Raw genomic sequence first — 26662 nt, forward strand, 5'->3', positions numbered from 1 at the left:
GTGTATTGCTGTTGACAGTAAGCGACTGTAAACATCCTCGACTGGAAGCTGTGAAGCAGCAGATGGGGCTTTCAGTCGGATGTTTGCAGCTGCCAACTGCCACAGACGTCAAGAAATGTTTGACACCTAAAACATAGTTGTCTGTTTAAAACTTCTATTTGGTTTGTCACAGACATACGAATTAGGCCAAACTTTTCTACCTACTGCTTAATATTTCTTGTAATGTCTGTGTGTGAATATCTAGAAGTCATCCAATCTCTGATAGGAAAAAGCAAAAATGAAATCAGTTATATTTTTAACTGCAAATTCAGTTCTAACTTTTCAGAGCTGCTTGGTTCTGCAGGTTGCTTGGCTTCATTTCTAGACTCCACTAGAAAATTTTTACAAGATTATTCCACATCTTTATCATCTTTGCAGTGGCTCATTTAGAATTTGAAATCCTAAGCCATGGCGGAAGCAATCACGGGAGTCCTGGAAACTAGAAATGCACCAATTAGAGAAACCATGGAGGAAAAAAAGCATTAAAAAATTAATTTTTCTTGGAAGAGGCCCAACCTTGCACAATAATGGGGACGTCAGGGAGATTTCATGTGGCCGGGTTCACCTCTGACGTATCACAATATCTCAGCTGTTTGAGGTTCAGTTATTTTCACCCTTTCCTTTCCTTCTCCTTCCTTCCTCCCTTTCAAAAAAAAAAAAAAAAGGGGAGAAAGTTCTAAAAGCTGATTCATGCTTTTCTAGAAGTCACTTGAGACAATTTCAAGACTCCGGTCATGCCAAGTAGGTTTATGTGTGGGTGGACCCTAGTGCTTAAATATGACCCCAGGACATAGAGAACAGTTTATGTGATTGGGACGGTATTTAATCATCATTGCTATCATACCAGAAAAAGAGCAGTGAGGTTGTAGCACATAACTGATTTAAGTTGATACTGAAAGCACTAGTGTATTCCCTCTTGAGAGAAGATTGTGTCTGCTTGGTATGTGTGTTAAATACCTATGCCTTTGGTAAGGAGAGTTTTGTTGTTACCTTGTTTTTTCTCAAATATGTTTGTAGACATGTTTGTGTAAAAGTACGAGAGGACATAATCTAAACATTAATCTGTCCCTTTACATTCCACGTAAGAGACAGAAAACCAAAGACTTCTTGCACTTTCTGACTTTTTTATAAAGAAGCTAATGTCGTGCTCAGTGTTCTTATAAACATTATTGCCATGTAGGTAGCTAAAACAGTATTTGCAATATCAAGAAAACATGCTTTATATTTGAGGAAACTTCACTAATCCGTGTTTTGCAAATAGCTTTCAGTGAAGATTTGTACATTTGCCATAGGTTCAAATTATATTGTGTTTCAGTAAAGCTTGAAGGTTCCTGTTAGGATTTGCACTTTTATTGTTCGTAGTAAGGTATAAACTCTCCTAAAAAGGATTTACAGTCTAATTCAAGATCAGTGGCATCAGGAGAATCCAGATGATGTGGGCAGGGGTCAAATGGAAAGAGCAAGAGGAAAACCCAGGGGACAGGGGGATGGGCTGAGGAGTAACTGTCTGTGCATTTGTAGGTGGCTTTGAGTTGTTTGCTAATTAAGATGTGGGAAGACAGAAGACATATCTTCTTGGCCTGTTATTTATCTGGCTGCAAATATCTTGAAAGATGATGGTTTAGTTGGATGGTATATGGATTTCAGTTGGATGGTATATGGAAGTCAGGACAGACACTGATGAAGCTGCAGTTTGAGGTCGGTTGTTTTTTCCTCTGCAGGCGAAGCAGGTGAAATGGACAGAGGTTTCCAAAAACCTTTTCTTGCAGAACTAAGAAATACTGAAAATCTTGTAGTGAACTCAGAAAAAGTTAACAAATACAGCATTTGAGTTAAAAGAATTGCAAATTTAGTGATATACTGAGCAAGTTCAGCCAAGTTCACAGCCAGGGTAGTTGTTAGAGGTATGACTTATATGCATTGTAGAGGTAGCTGAATTTTTTGTGAGTATTTATGACAAAGAAAATTGGAATTACTGTCAACAGTCAGGGTATATTTGTGATGATAGAGGTGGGTGTTACTGTTGACAAAGTAGGACAGCAATGAACAGAGCTGTGGTTCAACAATTAACAAGTGTTTAGATTAGAGCTTCTGCAACCTTTCTGGGCTTAAAACTGGTTTTGTTGACAACTCAGAGAACTTTCTAAGTGACCTCGTAATGCAATTTACGAGACTTGGATGCACTTGAGAAATGCCATCTAGACAGAGGATTCTTGACATAATCTCCTCATCTGGAAAGCTTTGCAATAGTTTTGAAGAGGATTGAGCAATAGGAGAGGACTTGCATAGGCAGAGTATTTAATATCAAAAGCATTAAGTACCTCCTGTGAAGATTTACATATTGATAATATTTGTGCTTTGGCAGGAAATTCTTTTAATACCCATTCTATTACTCTTCTTCCTGAATTACGTACTGTCTCAAAGTTCAGCATGTTTCCTGTTGGAAAATGTAGTAGTATGTTGGGACTGTTTTCTTCAGCCTCTAATCTCATTATATGCATATAAAGAGTTTTCTTCCAGAAAAACAGCTTCAGACATGTAACCTGCTCTTCTGCCAGCTACCTCTTAAAACCTGCTAGAGCTAAACTTCAGAAGAATTTATGGTGGTTTGACCCTGGCTGGATGCCAGGCACCCACCAAAGCCACTCTTGTCACTCCCTTCTGCAATGAGACAGGGGAGAGAAAATATAACAAAAGGTTCATGAGTTGAGATATGGACCATGGGAGATCACAAACCGAATACTGTCATGGACAAAACAGACTTATCTTGGGGATATCAGTTGAATTTATTACCAGTCAAAATTTGAGCATAGGGTAATGAGAAGTAAAACAAACCTTAAAAACACCTCCTCCCTACCCCTTCCTCGGCTTTGTGTCCTCCCTGCCAGTGGCAAAGGGAGATGGGGAGTGGGGGTTACAGTCAGTTCATCACAGGTTGTTCCTGCAGCTGCTCAGGGAGAGGAGTCCTTCCCCTGCTTCGGTGGGGTCCCTCCCACGGGAGACAATTCTCCATGAAATTCTCCAGCATGAGTCCTTCCCACAGGCTGCAGTTCTTCACAACTACTCCAGTGTATGTCCCTTTTCATGGGTTACTGTCTTTGAAGAACAGCCTGTTCCAGTGTGGGTACCCCCAGGGTCACAAGTCCTACCAGGAAAACCTGCTCTAGTGTGGGCTCCTCTCTCTGCAGGTCGACAGGTCCCTGCCAGGAGCCTGCTCCAGCATGGGCTTCCAACGGGGTCACAGCATCTTTTGGGCATCCACCTGCTCTGGTGTGGGTCTCTTGCACAGGCTTCAGGTGGATCTTTGCACACCCGCAGGCTGCAGGGGAATCACCTCTCCGGTGCCCAGAGCACTCCCTCCCCCTCCTTTTCCACTGACCTTCGTGTCTGTAGATGTTCCTCTCACATATTCTCACTCCTCTCTTCTCTGAGCCAAATTACTTCAGCACAATAATTTTTTTTCCTTCTTAAATGTTATCACAGAAGCGCTACCTTCTCTGATTGGCCCAGCTTTGGCCAGTGGCAGATCTGTCCTGAAGCTGGCTGGCATTGCCTCTGCTGGACATGGGGGAAGCTTCCAGCGGCTTCTCACAGAAGCCACTCCAGTAGCCCACCCCCCCACCACAACCCCTGCTACCAAAACTTGACCACACAAACCCAATGCAAGATTGTTGGAGCAGTGGTCCTCATTTTCTGCTTGGGGTAGAAGCTGGCTGCCTGTTGGGGTCACTGTCCCCCTTGGAAGACAGGGTTTGCTTTCAGGCCCTGGCTTCCAGATTTGGGTAGGTCAAGTCAAGCCCTCTTCACCCCTCTACTGAATTAATGGATATGTTCTTAAAAAATAATCTATCCAAAAAGAATATATCCCCAGCCCTGTTTGAAAGGGAAGAGCAGTTCTTGTCTGAGGGGTCTTGGGTTTGACTCTGCGGAAGTTCTGTCTGCAGGCCAGGAAGGAGGGAAGGAAAGGAGGAAAGTTAGGAAAGTTGACCAGCACTACTTATGTGTGTATGCTGTTTATGGAAATCATCTTTAAAATGATGGGGCAGCTGTTGGAAAAGGCACAATCCCTCTGCCTACATATGCACTTGTTATGAAGAGAATACAGTTGATGTGAATGGAAAGCTTTCAGTACAGAGCTGCTGTTCCTACTCAAGCCGCACTCAAAAATGTGTATTGTTCAGATATGTGCTTTAACTCTGCTTGAAAAGTGACATTGTTTAATAGCCATGTTTCTTAGGAAGTTTGCTTTGTTAATTTTGTGTGAAATAGGCATTAAACAGTGTACTTGTTTTGTTTAAAAATAGAGTAAAAGAAGATGAACTAATCCCGTATCTCTTACAACAAATCTGAATTGGAAAGGATGATTCTTCTGAGTTGAATTAGGCATATAACTCTTTTCCCTTTAAGCAGTTATTTATAGACCAAGATGCATGAAATCACTCCTTTTTTTTTTCCCTACTGATATATGCAGGCTGTTTTGTTGGGGGTTTTTTGGTGGTTTTTTTTTTTTTTTTTTTGTGAAGCTTCAAATAGTTATTATGAAACAAATAAATGAACAAAGGATATGAGAAGGAAGCCACGTGCAATGCAATGACATAGTGTTTTGCCAGATGATAGCTTGAGGCATCTTTCTAACTGTGGATGTAAACATATCTGCTTTTATTTAACAATACGTCTCCTAATTTAATATGGATAGCCAGCATTTTGCTTCAATTCAGGCTTCCTGTCATAGGCACTTGATTTTTCTGGTGTGTAAATTGGAAATACTTTTTGTAACTTTGTCTTATGTTGCTGATGTATTTTTCCTCCCCCCTGCCTTGTATGCCCTTTGATTAAATACATACCTCCTTTCACAATGCAGAGCACAGAAAATTAATTTAAGAGTTTCTGCATATAGCAAGGCAAGATATCAGTGGAAGAGAGGGATATTGGTCATAGCAGTTTTTTTGCAGTCTCTTTTGTGCATTCAAGTGTATTTCAGTCAATAGTTGGTCCTTCAGCATTTACCTGGAGGAGCTCTGAGCTGTTCTGTTCTCTTCATTGCACTCTATTTTTTTTTTCATCTTGTGTAAAGGACAGAGAATTTGCATTTAGCTGTCCAGGATGCTGTGCAGCGATCACTTGTCTCTTTGCTTTCACCATATCACTCATCTCCTTGCCTTCCCTTGACTCACCTTTATTCACTAGATGCAACTTAAACTGCTTGCTTTTGTCTTGAAGGCCATCGCAGCCTGTGTATGAAATAGCTCCCACATCCAGTTGTCCTGTAATGCTATTCTCTGTTACTGACCTGAACTTTTTTGATCTTTTTCAAACTTTTTTTTGCTCAATCTAACAAATAAAAGGCTAATCAGTCAACAACCTTTCTTAACTACTTTGTTGTAGTAAAAGCTTTGGGAAGAGTTTCTGCACTCTGCTGAAGGCCTTAGCCTCTTAAGAGATCTTCTTACAGTAATGTTTATAGTACTGTTTTTTCCTCTTGCCTTCCTCATCTTCTGTATACTTTGAGAATAGGCTTAATATTTTTGTTTTGCAGTGTTGACTTTGCAGAGTTGATAGCTGCATTTCTGATGTGTGCTGCTATTTCTGGGGAAGTTGTCTGCTTTGTTCTGTGCAGAAGAGTGAAAATGTTTTACTTTCTCCAGAGAAGTTTTCACCATTCTGCATAATAACTTGTTTATCCTTTATGTTCCTTTATATATATATTTATATACATACATATACACTTGAAAGTTATTGTATTAAGAAATTTTGCTATACAAGGCTGATATACTCTGCCTTGTATTTTTATTTGTGTGTGTGTACATATGTGTATACACATGCACATACCTGTGTCAGGGAAGAAGAGGCAAAGGAAGCTGTGCAAATGGCTCGTTTTTTTCCACTTGTTGCCTAGATGTGCATACTGAGCAGAGTAAACCAGCCTTGCGTTCTAGAATTTCTTTATACAATTAGTTTCAAGCGTTCTGCTTGTAGTTTATTTATGATATTATTGCATGGAAGATGTGCTCATCTGAAGCTCTTGCTCAAAAATTAGTGGCTTTAAAAAAAAATAAAGCAACTGAATACTTAGTCTGTTTACATTAAGTAAAAATGCTGCTCTTACTTTAGAGCAAGGATTTTACTAGTGCATCAGCAATCTAATTTATGGAGGCTAGAATGAGCTGTGGAGTTCCTCTCTTTTGGCTGTTGAAAGCTATGTAACCTTGAAGCTTTTCTACATATCTGATGCGATTCTGGGATTCATAGCAATGATTAATTCTATAACTATGAATGTTCATCAGTAACATCCCGAAATGTTTTCAAAACATACAGAGGGGTTTTTGACAGCTTAAACTAAGCAAGGGTGTAATAGTAGAAAACCTGTGTGAGGCACATTTATTTACTATCTCCTTGAAATTGTACCTGCTATGAGGGTTTTTGGTCTTTCGTATGAGTAGTGATGTCCCTTGAGACATTCCAGCCAGTAATTGGAGCTTCTGTGTGATGCATGGAAAGCAGTGAAAGGAAAGAAACTAGCTTAGGTCCTAGACTTACAGGGCAAGGGCAAGACCCAACTAGCAGCAGTGGGGAAAAGAGTATGAAGTGGCACTCACATGGCTCAGCAGGGTTGGCACAATGTTCTGCCTGCTAAACCTCCTCCAGCTCTTCTTAGAGAAACTTGCATGTACAGCAGCATCTTCACAAATACTTGAAAAACACAGGTCAGACCCATTTGAAATGGCTATATATATTCTGCTTGTTAGATGAGGCCCACGGCTGTGACCCTGCAGATGTACAGTTCTGAGTTCTCTGTGGCTCTAGATATGGTATAGCAGCCGTTTGGCAGGTCAGGTCACATTAATACAGGTCTCTGTGAATCAGTGAAGTCCCTCAGAAAAGGTTATTTGCTTATTTTCTGAGCAATTAAGCTTCTTCAGAAAGAAACAAATAGAAATTAACATTCTGAAAATAAATATGGTGGTGTCTTAAGGTGGAAAACCACTGGATATCTGATTTCTCTGTCCCACAGTATGTTTGTGTGGTTATCATTACCTTTGAATCCTCTGTGGGGATCCTAATTGTTCATGAAAGTTGGTAGGAAATACCTATAATACAGACTCATATTGCTGAACTTACTGCACCTGTGCTGCAGTTAAATATGTCCGAGCTGGACTGTTTTAGGCTTTTAATGAGTAAGGAGAGGCCCTTTTACAGGACAATTCTATATGATTTATTTTAGGTATGAATTTAGGAACAGCATGATTTATCCCCAGTTGCCCTGCTTATTTCTCTCTGTTAGCTTCAAAGTCAGTCTAGGTTAACTACTTCAGGTGTGGGTATCATGGCTTATAGAAGTCCGTTTCCTCAAAGGAAGAAATTCAAAAGGTAGAAAGCTTTTAACAACACAAGGGGAAAGATGAAATATGAACAGAAAAAAATGTAGTGCTTTTGAATGGCTTACAAAAATCTTACTGGTTGTGGATGAATCCACAATCAAGGGAGATAGCAAAGATAAAAATGTCTGAGAACAGAGGTGGAAATGGCGCTTAAAAATATTCTTTCCCTTCCTCCTGGCACAAGAAATCCCTAAATAGATGTCTGTCAGCTTTTATTCCATGAATATAAATTAGCAGATAATGAAGCAACGTATAAAATTAGTAAGAAAATTACATGGATGGAGGGAGGACAGCTGGACAGTCAGAGAAAGAAAAATTTTTATTAGAAACAAAAGTAATTTTAATGTTGGTGTTTCAAGACCAGGTAGTAGTCAAAATTATAGAACAGTGCCTAAAGACTATATTCTATAGATCTGTCAGGTATGTGGTTAAAAAGCTGGATTTTAGTCAGATGCAAATGTTGGTCACTTTCTTTCCACTTTAGCAGCCAGGGGGATGTTTAACAACAGCTATTAAAATAGGACATAGTTTAGAAGATGCCAGTAACTTGTATCAAAGAATACGAGAGGAGTAATATAAGAAACTCTGTGGATTGCTAATCTAAAATTAGAGTACTTCAGATTGCAGATGGAAACTAAGTTGTGCCAGGGCTTAACTGATTGAGAAGAGTGTACAATTGCTTATAGACTGTCAGCTTAACATGGTTTTGCACAGAAATCCTGAAATTCTACTTGGACCAAAGTAGATAAGTGGAGTAGATCCTGCTGGGAAATGAAACTCATTTATTATGTTGTCTTTTTATTTTATTTCATGTTAAGTCAGGCAGATTGATAGCCTCATACTAACACTAGCCTTTATGATGGTTTTCAGGATGTTGAAGATGGCAACCCAAACATCCTGATAAAATTAGCATATCTGAGGGATAATAATTTGGTGAACAGATTTAAAAGTCTCAGTGAAGAATCATCACTGAGTGGTATGTTTCCCTGGAGTAGAGAGGCTTTGATTCTTTCTCTTCTCTTGGTTTATTTTTTTGTTGGTTTATCTAGAGGAATCCACAGGTATTCCTCTAGATCCATAGTTGTATCTCTTAGGAAGCAAGTTGGTACTGTTCACTGTGAATGGAACCAAAATATGTAGGTATACACATTTAGAAACCAGAAATGTAGGGTATTTTTATACTTGATTTTTCTGTTTGTGAAAAATACATTACAGGTGCCTACTGAATAATGGGTTAGAGGAGTTTTAAGAATATGTGCTTTTAAAAGGCAAAGGAAAGAATTATATGAAATGGTTTGCCTCCAAGATGAATTTATATTATAACAGTCAGGAGCTAGAAAAATGACACTATGTAAGCTTGAACAGTATTTCATATTTTTCTCTAGCAGTATGTGCTTTGAGGATAGTTGGACCATGGCTGTGACCAGGTACGTAGCTCGTCTATTGTGAGGTAATGTGGGAGACGGGGGAATGGACAGAACGTGAAGAAGGAAGACCTTGCCCAGGGAAAAAAAAAAAAGGAGAAAAAGCAAGCTAGTAAAGCTGAAAATGTGGAATGGACAAACAATGAAGAAACAGTAACAAAACCTTGAAAACAAGTACTGCAGATAATGTTTTTCAAATACTTCAGTATTTTCACTCCATGTTTTGAGTCAAACCATAGAGTGTGATTCTGTCGGGCAAGCTATGTCACCAGCGTACCTCTGATGCGTCTGATCAAAAGCATTCCTGCGTGCCTCACTGACAGGGTGGAAGCAGAGCACTGACTGGCCCTGTGGGGAGTGAGGGTAGGGACAACAGCGTGGGAGGGATCAGCCTTTAACTAAAGGGGTCTTAAAGGGCTGTAACTTTGTGTTTGAGAGAGAGAGGGAGATTGAATGCTTAATCTCTTCTGAAAATCAAGCCTTTAGGATTTATTTCCATGCAATCAGCAAAGAATGCTGAGTTTGTCCAAAAACATAGTTGTGCTGTTTTGACTCCTAAAGTGGATCTTCAGGATCATCTTACAGCTCGTGTTGGATAGTACTTTTGAAGGGGCAAGAACTTGGCTATATAAAAATAACACAATGAAAGTGTCGTTTGAGAGTTCAGAGAGTTGTCTGGTCTCAGACCTGAAGTAGCTGTGCTATGGATTACTTCTAGCACTTCAGTGTGCAACACCACTATGAGCTGAGGTTAATATATCAAATTCCTAAGTCAGTCAGTCTCTGATTCATCTTTAAGTGTTGTTCCAGGTCTTCAAAGTAAGCCAAATTCTCTACAGCAACAAATGTTTCTATTTCTCCGAGCATATTAAACAAGTAAATAAGTCCAGCAAAATCTAAATGCAGTTTGGCAAGCCAGGATAATACTGGAAGTACTTGCCAGAATTGTCTGGGCAAAAGCTCTTCTGTTTTCAGTAGATTTGGAATAAAATGTGACAAAATCTCAACTCTCTCTCCATGGGAACCTTGTGACTCTCTTAAATATCCCTACTATTGGGTGGATTGTGTGTAATGAGTATAGCTATAGAAGCACGGGATGCCTGGTGGGTTTCCTTGCACAGTGTCCCTTATCTCTGAGCTATGAGACCTGGGCTATAGCTACATTAGCAGAATCATTCCGGTGCTTGTTAAATAAATGGGAAGGAAAGCAGAACTACTTATACCTGTAAACGTGAAGGGACAATATTTTCCCTAGTGTTTAAAAGCTAGTGGTTGTTCTGTCCCAGTCTGGACTTGGTGAAGGTCTGATTTCTGTAGGCAGAAAACAGTCAGGAGCAATTCAGGGTTAACAGCCAGGAAATTGATGATCTTCTCTTGGAAACAAATCCCAGAAGATGGAAGAACCAAAAAAATGATGGAAAGAAGGCTATGCCAATACCCTCCAGTGTATTGTTTTTTTCTTCTCAGATTTCTTGTGGTGCTGGTAGTAGCATAAGTAGACATTAGATGCTACTGTTTCAGTGTAAGCTGTTTGCTAGCAGTGGGGAGTAAACAGTTTGGGGCATTGCTTAAGCTTTCTAGGCATATGTGACAATATGGAAAATAATATTTTTACACGTTGTTCGAACAGTAAAGAAATATAAATAGATGATGGCAAACAATAGCATTTGGAGCATGAATAAGTTACACTCTAAAGGGAGCAAGAAAACTGCCATAGAATTTGAAAGTTGTCACATGTCTTGTTTCCTCTCCTATTTATTTTTGAGTTTTGAATTCCTGACCTGACAGAGTAGAATATGCAGGCCATAGCAAGATGCTGGTGTGGCCAGCGATGATGCCTAAGATGGATGTTTGAAGCAATTTAAATGCCAGAAATTGGACAGCATCTCCCTCTGGAGGTCTTTAAAGGCATCCTCATGCAGGGAACTTGTACTTATTTTAGGAAGACTTCATCATTAAGTTCCTAAACCTTGGAATTATCCTGGATTGGGTAAGATCAGGTGGTAATTTCTAACCTCACCCTGCATGTTCAGTAAAAGCACAGTGTATGATAGAACCAGACTGGTCACTGACTGAATGGTAGAACTAACGTGTTCTGTATGAGTGGGTTTTATGCACCGTACTAAAAAAAAGTTGATTAAGACAGTTTATGCAGACCAGGTTATATAGAAGTTCTTGGCAAAAAGGTTCTAGACTAATCTTCTGGCTAGTGAATAAGGGATCTAGAGAAGAAATTACATTTGGCTGCTTCTGTAAAAAATGGGACCCTAAAGTAGTGACTGCAAAGGCCAAAACTCTTACATAGCACCAGAACCACAATAAAGAACAGTCTAAGAGTATTCTGAAAGTGATAGCTAAGTTCTTGTCAATTGTCAAAAGGTAAAGGATGCATTCTGTTCACGACTGATGAAGAACATTTAAGTTTTATCCTTTTGCACCAAATTTCTGTGCTCTGTCTTCCTAGTTGGTGAAAATTTCCTTGGTAGAGTCAGTGGGGCCTGGATTGTAGCCCTCTGGTCCCCTACCTAAACCTAGTGCCAATTAGGATCACTAAAGCGTTGGTGAAAATCGCATAAGGCCACTGGAAGTGAGGTGAAACTCTCAAGGCGCTTAAACTGACAGCCAATACCTGTGTCTAGGTACCTGAACTAACCCCAAGTGTCAGCTGTAGGATAAGCTGAGTCTTTCTGTAGGCTTTTTTGACTGTAGCAGAAGCTGTGTCTTTATATGGTTTAGGTGTCTTAGAGAGTTGAATCTTACCGTAAATGTCTTTGTCTTATTCTTCTTGAATCTGTAAATAGATGGGCATACCTGTTTGGATAAAACCTGTGTAAGAAGCTCTCAGAAGAATCAGGATTTTGCCTGACAATTGCAAAACAGCGTATTTTTTTATAGATCCACGCAATGTTACATTGTGGTGAAGTGGTGACAGTGTTCAAAGCTAATCTGGCATTTCATTCCCAGAGTAAGTCTCTTTTCCCTTTAGTAAGTCTTTCAGGATTTAGCATGGCTTTTATTCTTTTTGAAACTAGATTGTCCCTACTGTCTGTGGATGTTTTTCTCTAGATCTGTGTAGAAAATGTGGGAGCTTTATAAAGCTGCTAACACTGTGTTTGTTCTCTATCATCTGACAGCCTAAAGACAGAAAGCTGAAGGGTTTCAATTTCAAGATGGATCAAGTGGAGCATATTGGAAACCTGTAAACAAGAAGTCTGATCTCCCCTCTTTTTCCCCTTAAGTCTGCACCATAGCAACTATCTACACAGAAGGATTTTATGTCTTGTATAAGGAAATCTGTAAAGAAACCTTGTTGTTCTTTTGTTCATTTCTGTCGCAAAGATATTTTATACGAATATATCTAGTGCTGTCCTGGAAAGTTGGGTGTTTCATACCTGAGAGGAACTGACTGCAGATACCAGCTTTGTTAACAGATCTTATTTTTCTGTTACATTCCCTTTCATGTCAGTGTGCTGAGCTGAGAATCCGATTGTAAACGAGATGTGAACTCATACTGAAAAATAATATGCAAGTTTCCTAATCTGAGCATTTCTCTTCAAAAGGAAGATCTTCAGGTTCTCCACATGTTAGTAAAATGGAATTAGAGGATTTTCATATGTTAGTTAAATGGAATGAAATTGGTAGCTTTAGGAAAAGGAGAACACGACAGGATTTGAATAACTAAAATTTGGCACTTGACACATTTTTGCTTCAGGCATTTTGCAGTTGCTGCTTGTGAGAACAGTGTTATTTTGGAATGATTTGGATCTTTTGTCCGTATCACTGATGTAAGAGTGGTTTAACTCTTATACTGCTGAGTGAACATACGTTGAGAGGAAGAAGGAATAACTGTTTCTCATTATGACACAGACAAAAAGCTGCAAGCATAAAATAAAGGTATGGAAATAATCTTCCTTGCAGTGGTGTCAGCTGAACTCAGTTCTAAGCCTGTCTACTACTTTTCTGTGGTTATACATGTGTCTTTTTTCCACTGCCACCTTAATGTTTGATGTTTATGAAGGTGCTCACACAGTGGGGCAGAAGCTTAGATATTCCTACCTGGGTACTTACCTTGAGGTGTGTGTGGTTTGCCTTGTGTTCAGAAGTGCTTATTGTCTACAGCTCCTCTTGACTATGTAAATGTACTCATTCATCATAGCTAAAACAGATTTAAAATGTTTCTAGGAAAGATGTTGGTGCTTTAAGTCCCTAAAGCTTCTGGCTTTTAACTGTCTGATGTCTTAGCACATGGGTGACTAGACTTGGTCATATCACTGTCAGTGCTTCTCTTGCAGAGAAGTTTTCTAAACTGGTGGCAGACCGCACTTGCTGGGTGTACTGACCTAAAGGTAGTGTCATGTACATTCTCCTCCATGAAAGCTGTAGAACAAGCCAACACTTCTGACTGCATCTGTAGAGCATCCACTGTCTGTTTTGGATACTGGTGAGGCATGTTTGCTCCTAGAGATTCAATAGCTCCTAATAAAACACGTACAATTCAACTTGTAATGTACAGATAAAGCATTTTTGCCTTAGAAGCAAGTAATTTTTAACTTTCCAAAGATGTTTCTGTGGCTGCAGCAAATCTGTTCTGCCATGTGAAGTATATGAGTAGAAACAGCATGTGCTAAAATTGCATCATGAACTAAATCAGGGTTGTGACATATATCATATATTAAGAAATAGTTTACATTGAATTTCTTGAACTGTCTTACAGAATATCACTTGATTACTGAAAAAGAACATATGAAGGTATAAATTCTCTAGTTTTCATTGTAAGCAATAAATCATCACTTCGATTTGATTGCATTTTGCCTCGTTGCTAATACTCTAATTTGCTGGAATTGATTTGTGAAACCATTTTTCTTCTCCTTGGAGAGAAATATCAGCTGGCGGGACGAATGATTTTTTGAGCTGACCAAAAAAATAACTAATATACCTTGAATGCAGTTATACTTGGAGGGTAGTATATATTATAGGCTTTTACTATGTTTTGTGTCAGCTCTCAGTTTATTTTAAGCCTTCAGACACTTTAAGAGTAAAATAAGGTGTATGCATTCAGATCTGGTTAGAGAAATTAACTATTGTTGCCATAAATTCTAATGCAGCAAACTTGTGTCAACATTGTCTTTCTAAAGAATTCGAAGACACATGATGTAAAATTGAACATCATTCTGAAGTGATAAATCACAGAGTCACAGAATATTCTGAGTTGGAAGGGACCCACAAGGATCAAGTCCAGCTCTTAAGCTGGACTTAAGTGAAGGGCCTGTACAGGGATCAAAGCCACAGCCTTGGTGTTATTAGCACCACGCTAATAACTTCCAACTGTGGAAATGGAGATTGAATGAAGCGTGTTGCTGAACTCTGCCTAACACTTCAGTTCCCTTAGTAAGAACCGTAGAATTGCAATGCTAGTAAAAAATATCTCTAGAAAGGAAGTACACAATCTGCTTACATCCCTTTCTTCTCCCTTTAATACTTGGCAGACTTTCATTTCAGGAAGTTAAATGGGGTCTATCTGAAATAACTAGCTGCCTGCCCTCATCTTTAACCAGAAAGGGCACAGGCAAACTGTAGGCACTTGCTGGCTTATTTGCTTTATTTATTTATTTTTAAATTATTTTCTTTTTTTTTTTTTAATGTTCTTTCCAAACTTTTCTGGTGTTTTAAGAGTTAGGAAAGAAAATGAAGTTTCTGTCCACTATTTGCTTGGATCTAGAAGAGGTTTCTTGCAAATTAGTTTTGTAAGAAGTAGCCTGCTAATTTTTGTACAGAGAGAAGATCTGGAGGTGAGTAGCACCATTTCATGTTTGCATAAAGATTCACAGCCCTGAACAGGGTAACAGGATGAGATTTAGCAGCTTCAGTGTGGGAGGAGGCATGGAAACTTTAAAAAATATTATTTTTATTGCCAAGCCATTTACTTGCGAAAAGTCTTATGCTAGAGCCTATCTCTGCCCTTACCTTCTGCTGCTGACCCTCAAGTTTCTTCCTTCCTGCTTCTTGGATGAAGCCTGGATATTCACATTGTCTCTGACACTTCTTTGCTTCTTGCTTCCTACCAGTTGTCTGTCATAGTCCTCAGGCAGACTGTAGACTGGAAGTGAGGTAAAAGCAAGAAAAAAAATGGGATGCATTTTTCTCTTATGCCTGCTTGCCTTGTCTTATACCTTGACTACATGATGTTACAAGTTTGATTCATAGGCAAAATGGATGCTGAGAGCAGCTTTCTGCTCCGTTCCTGTGCTAGTAACTGTGAGATTGAAGCCACTTCAATTACCAGATGGACTGAGTTTTCCAAAAGTTATAATTCTCATGAACTTCTTGAAACTTAGAGTTTATATTTATATATCCTACTCTTGGATTATAATTTTCTGTATTTATTTGTTTAAGTACAGGGTACAGGGTGTACTATTTTGATGTGCTATTTTTGATGATCACTGTATTGTTCCACTTCCTTAAAATAAATAAAATAAAAATAGACTAATACTTAGCAGCATGCTAAGTGGTGAAAGGTTGATACTAATTAAATCAAGTTGTCAAAGTGCATGTATGAAGAATTACAGATGGTGCAGAACCTTTGTAAATACTTCAGCTACCCTTTCACAAAGTTGGGGCAATCTTAAGTTTTTCAGTGTGTTTAAAAAAATTAAAGCAAATCCCACTACAAAAAAAGTGGTTTTTTATATTGGCACTACTTGGGCCCCTTATTTGTACATGTTTAAGTTAGGCAGCAAGAGGAGAGGTGGGAATGGAAATACAGAACTGTTGCTAAATTGGTACCTTTCAGTTCCTTTGTTCAGCATAAGATTTACTTTAACCACAGTAAAATAGATATGGTTTTTAAGGAAACCTCCATATAAAACAGCTAAAAAATTGTATCAGCATTTGACTAATGCTTAATTTACTACTTTTTCATGCAAAAAAAATACTACTGCTTCTTTTTTCCTTCAGACTATTTTTGTTCCAAAGTATTCGAATCTCTTCTATTGGTGACATTGCTGTTTCTGTAAACACTGTTCCATGGGCTGGCTCCAGGACTCTGTTTGTTCTGAGCAAAAGTTGGGAGACTCCCTTCCAACAGAGGAAATGGGACGATGTGTTAAGCTTTTGCTGGAGATTGTTCCCATCCACAGAAGCTATATCCTCTGCAGGAAAACCGGGCTTGGATCCGTGCCACAGCGTGTCCGTGATGTTAACGAGTGGGAGAAGCTGTGTGTTCATTGCCTACTTCAGCAGTAATCTGCTAATTCAGGGAAAGGATGAGAAAACAAAGTGAAGTTTGATAAAATTTAAATGTGACACTTAATCCTGTTAGCACACAGAGGGAAAAGCTTTTTATGTCGAGGAGAGAGAGAGGAGCTATTGAATTTACCTGAAATCTATGCATCGGGAAGAACCATATCAAATGGGATCTGGATCCATGCCTTGTTTCAAATACATGTCTTTGCTAAACAGAAACCTCAGCTGAGTTTCTGTAAAACTGAAGCCCTGCTTGTTTTCAACCTGCAGCAGCTGTTGTTTAATACAGATGAGCAACTTGATCTTCTTCGGTTGCTCACGTACCATAGTGATGAGCCTCACTGAAATACTAATAAAGAAGTTTTAAGTTTACTGCCTATTTAGGAGAAAAGATTAGGAGATTTTTTGCTGTCTTTATGGCCAAGTGGTGAAATTATTGCTGAAAAAGTTTTGGGTTTTTTTCAGTTTCAGTATTGCTGCTTCCAGTAATGACTGTTGCTGCTCTCAAATTTTTATTTGATGTTGCTAATTTGTCAGCCTGAGACTAAAATGGTTTAAGTGACTTCATAAGTTGTCAGTCAGATGTTCAGTGTGACGGCAGCATGTTGTGGTGCTGAGCACCATGGTTTCTGTGAAATCTCTGGAATAGTTCTGGATCCATATATGTAGATTAACCTTCCCATGAATGGTTGGACTGTCAGGCGAGGCAGCGCTGGTGCAGCTGGTAACCCGGTAACACCAGTTTGTTTCTTAAATCTTTTATTGTAGGCAGTGTGAACAGGAGGACTCTGAGGAAGGCTGGGGACTCAGAACTTGTATTTCTGTTAAGACAAGTTAGAAGAAAGCACAAATGAGGCTTAACAGAAATTGTAACATGAGCAACAGAGTCTAACCTCATCTGATACTGGAGGTAGAGAAGATGTCTTACTAAGGGCAAAGATGATTGCAGGCCTTGATAGGCCTTAACCATGACAGTAGCAGCTGTTTGATTCAGCTGAAAAGGGGCAGGTAGCCTTGTGAGGATGTAAAGAGATGACTTCTTAGAGTATTCTTTCTGGCAGTAGGTTTCTGAATGTACTGTAGTCACAGCAAGATTTTTGCCTTTCCGTCACTGGAGAATGTTGTGTGAAAGCAAACCTGAAAGAGGAAGAGTCACTGGATGAGATGGCAAGATAAGGATCAGTTGAAAGACCTGCAATTTAGATTTTATGCATAAAGAATCTGCAAAACTAGGTGTTTGGCTGGGTCTGTGGAGTTGCGAGTATTAATGATGTGTTTGAGTTGGCAGGTATGTTTTTCTTGAAGTGACGGAGAGATGAAAAAAGATTGCATGTGTGCCATTGGACACAGATTTGGAGTAGAGGTAGTTTTCTGGACCATGTTCACAATGGGGGCAGGTTTGGGTTTTTTTTAACTGCAAAGTAGACCTTCCAGAGATTGAATGGGCTCCAGAAGAGCTTTTAAAGATCTACACTTTAAAAACAAATTGAATATCTTCTGATAGGGAAGGAAGAAGTAGCAGAATAAAAGAGCTGGTTCTACTGTCATAGAAAAGATGATTGACAGCTAAAAACACAGGGATGGAACAGGGCAAATATCTTTGGACTTTGACAAGAACACTGTTAACTAAGTTAACCTGAAGAAGATCTAGGATGAAAATAGGAAACTGAAATTTAAGGCAACTACTGTGCTTAGAGATGAAATGAAAATCTGGGTATTTAATGAAGAATTGAGTGATCTAGGGTGAGGAAAATAGCTCAAGGATGAAAATTCCCTAATAGTGCATACTTTTCCATTAAACTTATTTGTAAATCCTTGAAAAGGGGTTTTCATTAAGAACAAATCAACCAACACAACTATTTTAACATGATTATAGGAACTATAAGCCATTAGCAATAGGAAATGCTTTCTGCATTGCTTAATTCTTTTTTGTGAATTTAATAGAACTCTTAAACCAACAGCAGCAAGAAAAATTGAATATACAAGCATTTCAAACATTCTGCCAAACCGTATTCCCACTTGACTGTATAAAAATGACAGCATTTCAGGTTGGCAAATACCCTTTATTAAAAGCATCTTTATCTAGATCCTTTTTCATTGAGGAAGAAAGATGCATCCACCATTCTCCATCTGCACAGTCATTGAATACTGCCATGTAACTATTGAAATGCCAGCCTTTGACAAAGTCTCACAGCTTGAATGCCATTTGCTGCAGTTGATTCAGCAGCAGACCTAAATACTTGGTGGGTGTAGAGGAAATGTTAAAGGCTAGCTGAACATAGTTCAGGTAATATAGAGAAGGATGCAAAAACCCCTTTGAAAGTCAAGGGTGAACTTTTAATTTAAAGATTTTAGGAAATTAGGCTGTGCTAAATAATAGTAACTGTAAACTTCTTTCTACTCAAACTTTGCTGCTGATGTGAACTCTTCAGTAACTTTTAAGTGCATCTTTGCAATTTTGCTCCTGGAGAAGCTGAAATCCTTCTTTACCTTCTTAAAACTTTGATTTTTAAGAAGCTAGATTTCCCAGGGGAAAGGAGCCACCTATTCTATTATTCTGGCATGGTGTGCAAGCTGGCTGTTGAGTCATGTACTCTTGATGTAATGTTCTTGAGATTTCCTAAATAGAGAGTGACTGGAATAGTACTTGTCACCTGGACACAGCAAATTCAGAATGAGCAAGTGGCATGTGTAAAACTTAGACGCTTCGGTTTGGGTTTTGCATGTTCTGAATGTGAAAAAAGTGGGGAAAAAATGACTTGCAGAAGAGCTGTTGTAGAAACAAGTGTTTACGTGTAGAGAATTTGAGGGAGAGAGGTTAACAGAGAGAAACTATGAGCCTCAAGGGCCTTTGTTACAATTAGAGCCAAGATCATGAATTAAAAATTCCAATTTAGAGAGTGCACATAAATTACCTCTTGTTTTAACCTGACAAAGACCTGCAGTTGTATGGAACAAAATAGGAATTGTGAAAGGTTTCCTGATGAAGCTCAAAAGCAAGGTGAAACACGCTTGTAATTTTTATGTTTAATTAAGCACTTAGTCTGCTTTGCAACAAAACTTGCCTTCCTTCTTTGGTGATTAGAGTCCTCCAAGAGAAACTTCCCATACTATGTGGCTCACCTGAATTGAAAGGAGGTTTCAGGGCTTAGTTTAGATGAAATTAGAGGCACTCTTCCTTTGGACACAATTTGGATGCCATTTTAAGTGTTTTGGGGGTTTCCCATGAAGCAATGTACTTCAGCTTCAGTTTTTGTATTTGCTGCTGCTCAATTTATAGGTATTTTGTACTCCATATCCCCTTCCGAATTGTAGGAGATAAATCTTCCAGGATGCTGTCTGTCTCTCTGCTTTTTATATCTCTTTTTATATGAATATCCCAAGTTATCCAGCTGTCTATGTTAAAAAAACATAAATGCTCAAAAAAAGCCTCCGTGTATCTGTACTTCTGTTGCTCTTCCAATTTTATTCAGCCTGAGATATGAAACCATGTAAAGGAAATCTAAGAGTGTGGTTGGTTTAATACTGAAGCTGAAACCTCAGAGCTGTGCTAAAACGACCCTGTAAAGCACAACAGAGATATTTCAGTAAGTTCTCTTCCTAGCCATCTGCCTAAAGCGTTAATTTTCTGTTCACAGTTTTTAACTTAACACATTTCTTTTAATTATATTATTTTTAAGTTCTTTACATTGGAGCTAAGAATATACCACTGAGTTGATTGCATTTGGTAAGAAAATACAAGAGATTTTTGTAAGATTGTGCAACAAGGCAGTATTAAAATTATAAATGTAATTTCTTACATTAGTCTTATACCTAAGAAATAAATTGCAAATGAAGTTTTCGTGATGTAAATATCCGTAGGTCAATGTATATTGCTTTGCTTACCTGCGTATTTCACACAAAATGGGAATCAAGATGTCACCAACATCCATTGGTTCTACGTCAAGCAAAAATTTTAAGTTAGGTTTCTTAATCACTTGACGATTCTTTTCTGGTATTTCTACAATTTCTGGTGTTCTCTAAATACATGTTTTTGCTTCAAAGACAGACCTGTTGATTGTGGTAGGACAGAAAGCTCGATCTATAAACTAGCAAAGTTGAAAATACTTGCTGAAACTAAATAATCTAGATTATGTTTGGGATGGGGGAGTGGTTTCTTTCCTTTTTTGATTGTTTTTCATTTGTGCACCAATGGTCTAAAGTAAGTTCTGCTCTTTATTTAAGTAGCTTGTGAAACTTCTCTAGTTAACAGTAGCCAGGTGTGTAACTGAATTTGGACATGAAGCAGCAAAAATGTTTTTATGCTGAAACTAATTTCTACCATCAAGAAATTTTAGATTTTGATATTTATTTGCATGAAGAAGTGAGATAAAGGGTGCTGTTAGAAGTTTCAAAGCAAAATCACCTCATCTGGGGATGCTCTGGAGACACTTTCCTTTGCAACTCTTGTCAAAAATCAGAGATGGGGTGAAGGTGGAGGGAGCCTCTGCTGTAGCACAGGGACAGAGATGGTAATGCTTGTTTTGCAGAAAAGCTTTATTTAGCTTAGCAACCTGACTGCTAAATATTCCCTGACACTTTGCAGCATAATCTATGGAGACTAAAGCTATTTGGGAACAGAGGGAATGGGAATGTGTGGGGCCAAGATGAATGCCGTAGTTAGAGTCTGACAAGTATGAGGAACCTTACGTAGAGATTTAGTATGAAGTTGGTTCTTGATGTCCTGCAGCAGTAGAAATTTATGCCTATTCTTACAGCTTTGTTGCTTGTTTTTTATTTCATGTTGATAACATGCAAATGAGATATGTCAAGCCTCGGGGCTGCTTCTCTGTATGAAAGGGAGGCTTTCTATTTCACGTGACTCTTTCCATTCAGGACTGGTGGCAGGTCTGGATTTGTATACCTGGACAGTTGTGGGAGAGATGTTAAGTAAATACCTTTATCACCCTTGAGTAGAGGGTCGAACTAGTAACTCTCTAGGCTGTACTGACATCTAGTGGTAGTTTATATATTTATATGGTATTTGAAATATTTTTAATTTAAAGATGTCTAGAATGTGCTTGCTTTTGTATTTTGCTCTATTCTGCTGTATTTTGTGGCTTCTGTGTTGTGACTGTTCTTCTCCCACTGTGTTGCTTCTGACTCTCAGGGAAAAAAAGGTTTAAAATGGTTGAAACTAATCTCTCTTTTATGCAGTTTAAACATATACTGACTTTGATTTCAGATTTTTTTTTCTTGTGTTTGTGTTATAGCAGTTACGTGAAAAAGGAAACTTTATTATTTTTTCTCCCCTCCCTTCAAAGAGTTGCAAGGCTCATGAAGACAATGAATGGGATAGGTTTCTTTCTTTGAAGCTGATGGCAGATGCAGCTGCTAAAGGAGAGCACCGAGATTCACCTCCATTTTTAAGTCTTCCCCATCAGACATTTACCCCGGTGTTCCTCTTAACATTCCAAGATTCTCTTTACATTCCATTGTTTCCACAATGGAACACAGAATATTCAGGATGGGGAAAAACAGAATTCATCATCATGGGCTTGAAGTAATCTTAGAACCATGGCAGGGTTTTTTGGAGAAAGTTGGACCAGAAGTTGTTCACTGAAGCTGTATGCTCTTCCAGGAGCAGGCAGGTGAGAAGGTAAACTCGGCAATTTTGAGGGAAAGGCTGCTTTGTGTACAAGGAGGGCAGCAGAAGTGGGAGATTTTTAGTCTTCACGGCTACCACACAATGAAGACACATGAAGGGGGATCTAGCTAAGCTTGAAGGATGCCTGCCACTTTGCCTGCTCCTTCCCAAGTCTAAATCTCAACTCTTACTTCAAACTGACCTGGCTGTTGTAGTATAGATGTTACTGTCTGCTTCTAGAGGAGTGGCTGTTCAGTGGAAGAGGTAATTTGGGAATATCTCCAAATGTTAAGATCACACAGTCTTTACTCCAGGACTCCACCAGGCAAGGAAGGAAGAGTTTTAAATACATTGCAGTCTTCACTGGGCCTGCTGCTTTTTAAGCTGTCTGTATTTGTAAGGGGCATTCAGCACAAGTATTTTGCCCCTCAAGTAGGTCACTGCAGGTGGATGAGGTAGTCTCTTCGTAGGTAGATTACCCTTTCCTGTGTGCATTATAGATTTTGAAGAAGCTTTTGGAGACTGTTTTGAACTTTTGTAAAAGGCAGTGTAAGAGGGCTTAGTATATAAATAGTGCCTCATTAGTTTTGCTAATGGCATAATATCCATAATGTTCAGTGATAGTTTCCATCATTTTAATGGTCTGTCTGATGCAGAGGTAGCAGAAAGATTAGCTGTTTCAGAGGGCCACAAGTCACAGAAAGTAGCATAATGTCAGCTCATCTGACAAGACTGTAAAGGTGTTAGACCTCACAACATACATATAATTTTCTTCCTGTTTACAAACAGGGTTATTTTTCTTTTTTTTTTTTTTGGTCATTTGCTGTTGAGTGATATAATTGAGTGGTTCAGACTATAACAAATATTCTGTAAAGTGAGCAGTGAGTAATTTGCTTACATTGGCACCCAACTTCTTATCATTACAAGAAATTAAATACCTAACTTGATAAAAAGGGAAGAGACAGGTTTTCTATTCAGTCCCTCTCTTTTGTGCCCCCTTGTGAAATGAAGTGAATGAACGAATGTAGTCTCTTTATAGTGTGGCATTTATTGAACAATTCACGATCCCTTCTTTCCAGGTGATGGCAGGGCAGTGCTTCAGTTGGGTTTTGGGGTTGTAGGTTTTGTTGTTGCACTACATTCTTTTAGCAATTGCTTCTTTCATAACTCTCTGTACTATATTTTACAGTCATGTCCTTCACGTGTAGGACAGTGAAGCCAAGGGAGGGAGAGCAGGTTCTAAGATGGGGTAGATACCTGTATCACTAGCACCTTGCCTCTTGGAAGTCTGGGGGAGAAAGTTTGTTTTACAGCAGCAGTTCATCCTTGCTATTGTGATAGCTTTGCTGAGACCATGATCACTTGTGTGGCTATCTGTGCAGGTAGTGCCCGCCCTTAGATCTTTCAGCTGCAGGATTTTAGCCTAGCTTTGTGCAGGACTTGCTGGCAAATCAAAAGCTTTATTTCTTCTCAGATACCTGTAGAAGTACGTGCTTTGCAATGAAAGCTGAGGCAGGAGGGTTGCTGCTGTCTGGGTACCTAGACACAGATGAGGAACTGTGCCTAGCAAGTGGTAGGCATCTGTTTTGGCAAAGGGGTGTAACGTATGTAACTTCTTACCCCTCCCCAAGTATGTCACCTTAGATGCATCTTTGACTTCATCAATACTAGTAAAAATAAAGTAGTTACCTCAAACGATTTGGAAGTCAAAGGCAGTCAGTAGAGAAGCAGTAGAAACACAGTGAACCTGTGCTTGAAGTCATCATTTAATTGCTGTCATGTTCTCCTGTTGCTCATTTTGACTGTAGGCCCTTCAGAATAGGAATTACTATGTTGAATATAAATGAAAATCTTGCCAGAAGATTTCCTTAAATTGTTTGAAGTTATGACTGACTGGTGCACCTTTCAGAAGCACATCTGCAATATATATGTAAAACTGACTTTTAAAGTCCCGTGTCATATGTGTGATTCAGGTAAATGCTGGAGCTGAAGAATATATAATAAGTTGCAAAAGTGTTTGGGATTCTATGATTCTGTGAGACCATAATATATTGCTTAGTTTTTATTCTGATTTTTTTTGTTCTGAATTTCCAGATTGTTTTTCTTTCATGTATTTATTTCCCTGTCACTGCACCATTTGCCTTGACAACTCTTCTTCCTTTGTGTGCTGACAGTATATTGCCTGTTACTGCACTGGCTCTCATAAGTTTTCTTGCATATGAAGCCAACAGCTCCAATAGTTCATAGGCTTATTTTGAAAGCAGAATTTTTTCCTGCTATAGAAAAAAAACCCAAACCAGACAGTTTGCGGATTTTTCTTGCTACTTACTTTTTAGCAAATATAATACCCATGATTTCTGAATTTGCATAGTTGGGTGGGGTTTTTTGTCTTTGGGACATACTGGAGAGGGGTATTTTTTTTGTTTCCATTATTTTCCATTTATTAAACTTGGAAAAACTGTTTTAGTGTTAGAGTCTATCATAGGTTAATATTTTCCAAGTCAGCTGTCTGATTTTAAGCCCTGAAATTTGAATTGTACAGGAAAAGTAATAGTAAATAGCGATTCTAACCAACAGTAATAAAAGATGCACATCAGGATGGTATCATGATTGATCATGTAATATGAAAAAATTTGTCATAGCCATAAGAGGATCAAAATAGGATCTGTTAGCAATAGAAATATCAGATGCCTGTTAGCTAAAGATTGAGAGTGCTGTGGTAAATTCAGTCAGGGACTACCACAGTATTTCGACTTTGTAAAGTGCTGAAGTGCCTTCTGCACATCATACTTAAACTGGAAAACCTTGAATGAGCAATGTAAGGTGTTTAGCTGCAGTTCATGTGGGATTTCAAAACTGGCCCTGCCTCCACCAGGCCTGGAAGTAGATGACTTCCTGAGATTCACAAGCGGGTTATTCTGAGATTTACTCCTTTTTCTTTTCTGAAAGAGCAGCTGCATGATTTTCTTTCTGCACTTTATACTTTTGTTTCTACAGCTGGATTCACTGTTGAGCCAACACCAGGCTCTTCTGTTTCTTGCAGTTACCTGGCACTCTGACTGGTGTGGCTGCTTTATTAAAGACTGGGATTTTCCTCTTCTGTTGTATGCCTTAGAGAGATCCAACCCATGGACCCCATTGACATGAAATATTGGTGGAGTGTTTTAGGAGAAATGAATTTTAGTACAGAACTAGCATAGGTTGTTTAACTGCTGACCAGAGAGATGATTTATTGAGGACAGACAGCTTGAGAAAGAAAACTTTTGATTCTTTCAAATTTTGCCACCTTTGCCCTTGAAGTCTATATTATTTTATAGTAGACTAGAAGGTGAACATGATCTCTACCTTCAGATTTATTTCAACTTTTCAGGCTCCTGCAAATCTCTAGGCCTTCTTATGCATGATCAAGTGGGGTGTGCAGTTACATAGTCCCCTCTTTCCTGTTGGGTTTTTTGGGGTTTTTTTGTTTGTTTGTTTGTTTGTTTTTTGGTTGGTTGGTTGGGGTTTTTTGTTTGTTTGTTTTGTTTGGGTTGTTTTTATTGGTTTTATTACTTTTTTATTTTCTTTGGGTTTTTTTTTCCCTTAGAGGTGATGCATTTAAGGAAACTGAATACTTAATAATTTTCTGAGAGGAAAATACAGTCTCAAACCTACCTAAACTGCTGTTAACAGTCATATGTTGTTATTTAATCAAACTCTTTGATTTAACAAGCTATGTCTTTAAAAGTATTCTTTTCCTCATACTATTCAAAAGTGTCCCAGAACCATCATTCTTCTGATAATTAAAAATACGCTAGATATTGTAGGCACTCCTGTGAGCCAGCACTTCAGATACTGCTTTTAAATTGTCTTAAAAGCTTCATGTCCTTTGGAAATTAAATGATGGCTTTTACTTGTGGAATGCAAAGACCATTTTTCTGCTTGGTTGTTAGATTTTCTGTGTGCACTCATTAAAATGGTGAATTCTCTGTTTTCTGCAGGCACAACTTCAAGACATTCAGGAGTACTTTGGAGTGAACTGGCAGTAAGCCTGCAATACAGTGGTGGCAGTAACACTGGCTGTCCTCTGGAGATGCTGAAGCTCAGCTTTATTTTGAACTTCTTTCTTAGACCTTCCAACTTTTCCACAAAGGATTTAACATGGATTTGGATTCATATGGTATACAATAGTCATGGATATGGATTTTTTCTTCCCGTCACTTGACATCTGCATGTTTCCAGCAGTCGGTGAAGGAGTCAGTATGAGGTCTGCTGACATTTGGTCTGTTTTCCAGAGTTCTGAGTGACAGGTATTGTAAACATCCTACACTCTCAGCTGTGGAAAATAAGAAAGCTGGGAGAAGGCTGTTTACTCTTCCTGCCTTGGAAATCGTCCAGAGGGCAAGGATGGAATATTGTGAGCTCTGTGTTGATTGTATTTCTGACAACCTGTATTTCATACTTTACACTATGGTGTCAGTAAACGAATTATGGCATTGTGTCATGTCATCAGTGTCTTGTGTTCTGACCAGAAGGGCCTTATGATGTGCTTTGGCTGCTCTGCTGGCTTGAGGGAAGCTTAAATAGTAGCCATAATGCATTACAATACTTTCATTGTTAAGCAGTGATTAAAACAGACCTGTAACACTGTTTATCTATAGGTGGTGGTACATAAAAGTCACGGTGTGGACATCCTCAGGTTTACACATCAGTAGTGTATTTAATCAAAATTAAAAGGTTGGTTCTTGTTTCTAATTCTCATTTTCTACCCAAAAGAGCTAGAAACAGAGGTTAGAAGGCAAAACAGTTCTAGGGGGCTTCAAATGTCAGTTTCTTTTCAAAGAAATTCAGATGTCAACATTAACTCTAAATTAACTTAATTAAAGATACAAAGGTATTTACCTTATATTTTCCACTTGCTGTTCCCTGCCACTTGGTCCCCAGACTGTATGATTCTTTGTACTTTGTCCTGG

The 26662-nt window shown here is 38.7% G+C and overlaps 1 long non-coding RNA gene across 1 annotated transcript in view; it reads left to right on the forward strand.

Annotated features, from left to right (window-relative positions):
• Positions 1 to 26198, forward strand: part of LOC116785272 — a 36838-nt gene extending 10640 nt beyond the window's left edge. Inside the window, exon 2 of the long non-coding RNA XR_004356455.1 lies at positions 25691 to 26198. This is a non-coding gene — a long non-coding RNA (uncharacterized LOC116785272). The remainder of the gene's footprint in view (positions 1 to 25690) is intronic.
• Positions 26199 to 26662: the final 464 nt, after the last annotated feature.

The sequence above is a fragment of the Chiroxiphia lanceolata genome, chromosome 3, assembly GCF_009829145.1.
Source record: "Chiroxiphia lanceolata isolate bChiLan1 chromosome 3, bChiLan1.pri, whole genome shotgun sequence".
Lineage (NCBI taxonomy): Eukaryota > Metazoa > Chordata > Aves > Passeriformes > Pipridae > Chiroxiphia > Chiroxiphia lanceolata.